Source organism: Triticum urartu, chromosome 5 (assembly GCF_003073215.2).
Source record: "Triticum urartu cultivar G1812 chromosome 5, Tu2.1, whole genome shotgun sequence".
Classification (NCBI taxonomy): Eukaryota; Viridiplantae; Streptophyta; class Magnoliopsida; order Poales; family Poaceae; genus Triticum; species Triticum urartu.
Window position 1 is genome coordinate 625,237,718 of NC_053026.1, and position 6,122 is coordinate 625,243,839.

Sequence of the window (6,122 nt, forward strand, 5' to 3'; positions counted from 1 at the left end):
GAAATAAAAAATAGTATTTTTCTATCTGTTATCCGATAATCTGTGCAATATAAAAATTCCCCAAAAATAAAAGTTCTCCAATGCCCTAAAATTTAAATATGATTTTTTTCTGAAATATTTGAGAATATTTGGCACCGAGAACACAGCAGGGGGGGTCAACCACCTGCCCACGAGGGTGGAGGGCGCGCCCTACCCCCCTGGGTGCGCCCCGTGCCTCGTGGGCCCACGGTGGCCCTCCTCCACTTATCCTTTCACCCACACACTCCTTCTTCCTCCGCCAAACACGAATAACCAACTCAAATCCGATTCCAAGCTCGTTTTGCTGCCATTTTCGATCTCCTTGCTCAAAGCACCTCTCACAAAACTGCTTGGGGAGATTGTTCCTTGGTATGTGACTCCTCCATTGGTCCAATTAGTTTTTGTTCTAGTATTTTATTCATTGCAAAATTTTGCTGCTTAGGTGACCCTGTTCTTGAGCTTGCATGTCAAATTTATATGGTCAAAAGTAGTTTTGATGCATGATATAGGCTCTAGGCACTTGTAGGAGTAGTTGCTATCAATATTATTGAGTTTGGTTCACTTTTATTTTGAGGTTACTAAAAATTTCAGAATTTTTCAGAAAATGATGAAGAGACTTTTGAGGGGCTCATCGAGAAGAAGTTCGAAGGAAAAGGCACCGAAGCCTAAGTATAATCTGCCTCGCACCACGGAGGTTCGGTCGTGTGAATGGCCTTCCGATGATTTCTTGAGAGCAGCCAGGATTTATGAAGATTTTCATGAATTGGCTAAGAATGCAGGCCTCACCGCTTTCCTCCACGACCAACGCGATCAGTATCTCTTACTCACAAATATTTTTGTGTAAAACTTTCATTTCCATTATAGGAGCTCACCACCTACGGTGGAGTTTCATTTATATGATGAGCATAAGGAGATGTCACTTTATGATTTTTGTCGGGTTTGTTTAGTCCCTTTCAAGGGCAAGACAGAGGAACCACATCGCGAGGATGTGGATGGGTTTGTTGATACTATCACTGTAGGGGAAACAAGGAAGGTTTCCGATGCACGAATCACTAGCATACATTTTCCTGTTTTACGCTATTTTGCATTATTTGCTAGTCGTTGTTTAATTGGTCGCGGAAACTGTGGAAACCTTAGTGTCCCTGATATTATTATTTTACTCCATGGTTTATACGGTGATAATTCTGTTAGTATTGGCGGCATTATTGCTAAACGGTTAAGTCTGAACCGTACCAAGGGCCCCATCTTTGGAGGCATCTATGCTTCACGCCTAGCTGCACATTTTAACATAGTTATTAGGCATTATAAGAAGGAAGAAAAAGTGTTGCCTCATGTTTATTTAGATTATAAAAATATGGTGGCACATGATTTTATTGTTAAGAATAGGGAAGGAGAGCTTAAATATAAATTGTTCTTTGATAAACATCATCCTGAGACTATTACCCTGCCTGCTCCTTCTTTGTTTGATTTATCTGCAGGCAAGTACCTTGTTCCGTTAGAGGCTATTCACGCCTACCGGAACCCTGCACCAGCCATGAAGCCAGAGCCGGAACCACAAGTTGATCCTTCACGACAGTCTAATTACCAGTGGGATCCGGAGATGATTGCCAGCCAGTGGCAATCGGAGTCTTCTTCTTCATCTCAGTACGACCCCAATTATTATTATGGATATCCGCCAGGCCAGCCGTGGCCATAGACCAACTTAGGCCAAAATCCGAAGCTTGGGGGAGTACGTATTTCTCACCGACATTACATTTATGTTCACACACTCATTGCTAGATGTCGGTGCTCATACTTTTTCATTGTATCATCCATGCTACTTTATTTCCTTTTTATGTTTTCTTCTTGTGTGTTTAATAAACCTTAAAAAAACCAAAACAATTAGTTGTAGATTTTAATTAGTTTACTTTCCATGCTTGTAGTAGTAATTAAAAAGAAAACCCAAAAAGATTTCCTGTTCTTCTTTTGCTTGTTGGGAGCTTTCCCGTGTAAATAGTTTTATTTCTTTTCTTTTTCTTTGGGGGTCGATAGGAGAAGACCATAATTAAATTATTGAAGTGGCTCTTATATACATTATTGTTGATCTGACAAAAGAGCCCATATTGCCTTGTCTTCTCCTGTTTATTAAATGCTTACAGATTCCAGCTTAGTCCAATGCACGTGCACTATTATTATTATTCACATCGTTCGGTCGTGCAAGTGAAAGGTAATTATGACGATATATGATGGACTGACTGAGATGAGAAAAGCTGGTATGAACTCAACCTCTTTTGTTTTTGTAAATATGATTAGTTCATCGTTCCTGATTCAGCCTATTATGAATAAACATGTTTGCAATGATAACTAGAGATCATAGTTCTTGTGCCATGCTTGATTAGCTATGAGTTATAATGGTTTACCTTGCGTGCCAACATGCTGTTGAAGTGGTTATGATGTGGTATGATAGGGTGGTATCCTCCTCTGAATGATTTAAGTGACTTGACTTGGCACATGTTCACGCATGTAGTTGAAACAAAATCAACATAGCCTTCACGATATTTATGTTCATGGTGGATTATATCCTACTCATGCTTGCATTCGGTGTTGATTAATTTTAATGCATGTTCATGACTGTTGTCGCTCTCTAGCTGGTCGCTTCCCAGTCTTTTGCTAGCCTTCACCTGTACTAAGCGGGAATACTGCTTGTGCATCCAATCCCTTAAACCCCAAAGTTATTCCACATGAGTCCACTATACCTACCCATATACGGTATCTACCTGCCATTCCAAGTAAATTTGTATGTGCCAAAATCTAAACCTTCAAATAAATATCCTGTTTTGTATGCTCGAATAGCTCATGTATCAACTAGGGCCGTCCGTATCTTCCATGTTAGGCGGGTTATTCTCAAGAGGAGTGGACTCCGCTCCTCACTCACGAGATAAATGGCTGGTCACCGGGATGCCCAGTCCCATGCTTTATGCAAACTAAATCAAAATAATTGCAAACAAAACTCCCCCTGGGACTCTTGTTAGTTGGAGGCACTCGTTGTTTCGAGTAAGCCATGGATTGATGCTTGTTGATGGAAGGGGGAGTATAAACTTTACCATTCTGTTTGGGAACCACCTATAATGTGTGTAGTATGGAAGATATCGCCATCTCTTGTTTGTTATGTTGACAATGAAAGTATACCGCTCAAAATATTATTCATCTCTATTTCAAAACCGAGCTCTGGCACCTCTACAAATCCCTGCTTCCCTCTACGAAGGGCCTATCTATTTACTTTTATGCTGAGTCATCATCCTCTTATTAAAAAGCACCAGTTGGAGAGCACCGCTGTCATTTGCATGTATTACTGTTAGTTTACATTGAGTGTGACTCGACTGGATCTCTTTTACCATGAATTACAATGTCTAGTCAGTCGTTGGTCTTTAAAGGTGCTCTGCATTTATGTTTTGCGGTCTCAGAAAGGGCTAGCGAGATACCATCTTGTTATATCATATTATGATTGTTTTGAGAAAGTGTTGTCATCTGAGATTTATTATTATTGCTCGCTAGTTGATTATGCTATTGATATGAGTAAACTTGAGACCTAAGCGTTATTGCGAATGTGGTTAGCTATAGTCTTTGCTGAAAACTTGAATGCTGGCTTTACATATTTACAACAACAAGAGCAAACAGAGTTTGTAAAAGTTTTTCTTTATCACTTTCAGTTTGTCAACTGAATTGCTTGAGGACAAGCAAAGGTTTAAGCTTGGGGAGTTGATACGTCTCCATTGTATCTACTTTTACAAACACTTTTACCCTTATTTTGGACTCTAACTCGCATGATTTGGATGGAACTAACCCGGAGTGACGCTGTTTTCAGCAGAAATGCTATGGTGTTATTTATGTGTAGAAACAAACGTTCTCGGAATGACCTGAAACTTCATGGAGCAAGGAAAATATAAAAAATACCTGAAAAATATGAAGGCCAGGGGCCCACCACCTGTCCACGAGGGTGGGGGCGCGCCCCCTACCTCGTGGGCCCCATGGAGCTCCTCCGACTCCAACTCCAACTCTATATATTGTGTTTCGGGGAGAAAAAAACCCAGAGAGAAGAATTCATCACGTTTTGCGATACAGAGCCGCCGCCAAGCCCTCAAACCTCTCGGGAGGGCTGATCTGGAGTCCGTTCGGGGCTCCGGAGAGGGGAATCCATCGCCATCGTCATCATCAACCATCCTCCATCACCAATTTCATGATACTCACCGCCGTGCGTGAGTAATTCCATCGTAGGCTTGCTGGACAGTGATGGGTTGGATGGGATCTATCATGTAATCGAGTTAGTTTTGTTAGGGTTTGATCCCTAGTATCCACTATGTTCTGAGTTTGATATTGCTATGACTTTGCTATGCTTAATGCTTGTCACTAGGGCCCGAGTGTCATGATTTTAGATTTGAACCTATTATCTTTTCATCAATATATGAGTGTTCTTGATCCTATCTTGCAAGTCTATAGTCACCTATTATGTGTTATGATCCGTTACCCCGAAGTGACAATAATCGGGATACTTACCGGCGATGACCGTAGTTTGAGGAGTTCATGTATTCACTATGTGTTAATGCTTTGTTTCGGTACTCTATTAAAAGGAGGCCTCAATATCCCTTAGTTTCCATAAGGACCCCGCTGCAACGGGAGGGTAGGACAAGATGTCATGCAAGTTCTTTTCCATAAGCACGTATGACTATATTTGGAATACATGCCTACATTACATTGATGAACTGGAGCTAGTTCTGTGTCACCCTAGGTTATGACTGTTACATGATGAACCGCATCCGGCATAATTCTCCATCACCGATCCATTGCCTACGAGCTTTCCATATATTGTTCTTCGCTTATTTACTTTCCCGTTGCTATTGCTATCATCACTACAAAATACCAAAAACATTACTTTTACTATTGTTACCTTTTGCTACCGTTACAACTACTATCATATTACTTTGCTACTAAACACTTTGCTGCAGATATTAAGTTTTCAGGTGTGGTTGAATTGATAACTCAGCTGCTAATACTTGAGAGTATTCTTTGGCTCCCCTTGTGTCGAATCAATAAATTTGGGTTGAATACTTTACCCTCAAAAATTGTTGCGGTCCCCCATACTTGTGGGTTATCAACATACCGCCAGTACAAGGCTCGACAAACTTTTTTTGTGCTTTTGGAATCTTCATATGAAACAAATAATATTCTGGAATGGTTTAGGATAGAACAGACCTCAGTAGAAAGCGAGCTTTTTTCATGTATAGCCACCTCAAAGCCCAATTAGTGCACGGGCTTCCCCCTCAACTCAACCCCGACGAGTACACAAACTTGGCCAGGGAGCATTTACACGGTGCAGTTAGTATTGACCACTACCACTCTTTCTTTTTAATCTTCAAGAAATGTCCACCACGGGAGATTCAAACTCCAACCCTCAAGGATTACTTCAAGTTCTAGTAACCAACCGAGATAGGTTAGTTGTTATGTTCACATGCTTTCCTTTTTTGCTTCTTATGTGGAAATGTAACTTCGTGAACTTTTAGGCCACTTTTTTCGTGTTTTTTGAACTGGGTTTTGTCCTCTTTTACTTGGGTTTTTCTTTTCTTTTTGTTATCCTTTCTTTTTTCAAACACGTGACCTTTTTAAAATTAAACAATCAAATTCGTGAACTTTTCTCAAATTTGTGAATATTTTTCAAATTTACGAAATTTCCCTTACTTTTTAGTGAACCTTTTTTGAAAATCTGCACAAACAAATCAATTAGTAAACATTTTTTTAAATTGAGGAAAATTTCAAATCCACGAACACTTGGCCAGCCCAACAACCAGTCGAAGGGAGTGATGCCGTCGCCTAGTTGGGCTAAGGCCTAAGCATTTTTTCTTTCTATTTCCCCCTTTTCTTCTACTTTTCTGTTAATGCACTTTTTGCTTCTTGAACTTTATTATTCATTTTGAAACCTGCTAAAAACTTTCAAATATTTTTGGAATACCAAAAAATGTTCTTGTTTTCAAATTTTGTTAACAATTTTAGTTTTTTTGTGAAATTCCAAAACATATTCCAGGTTTTGAATTCTTTTTGTCAGAAATTTATGAAATGTTTGCTTTCAACAA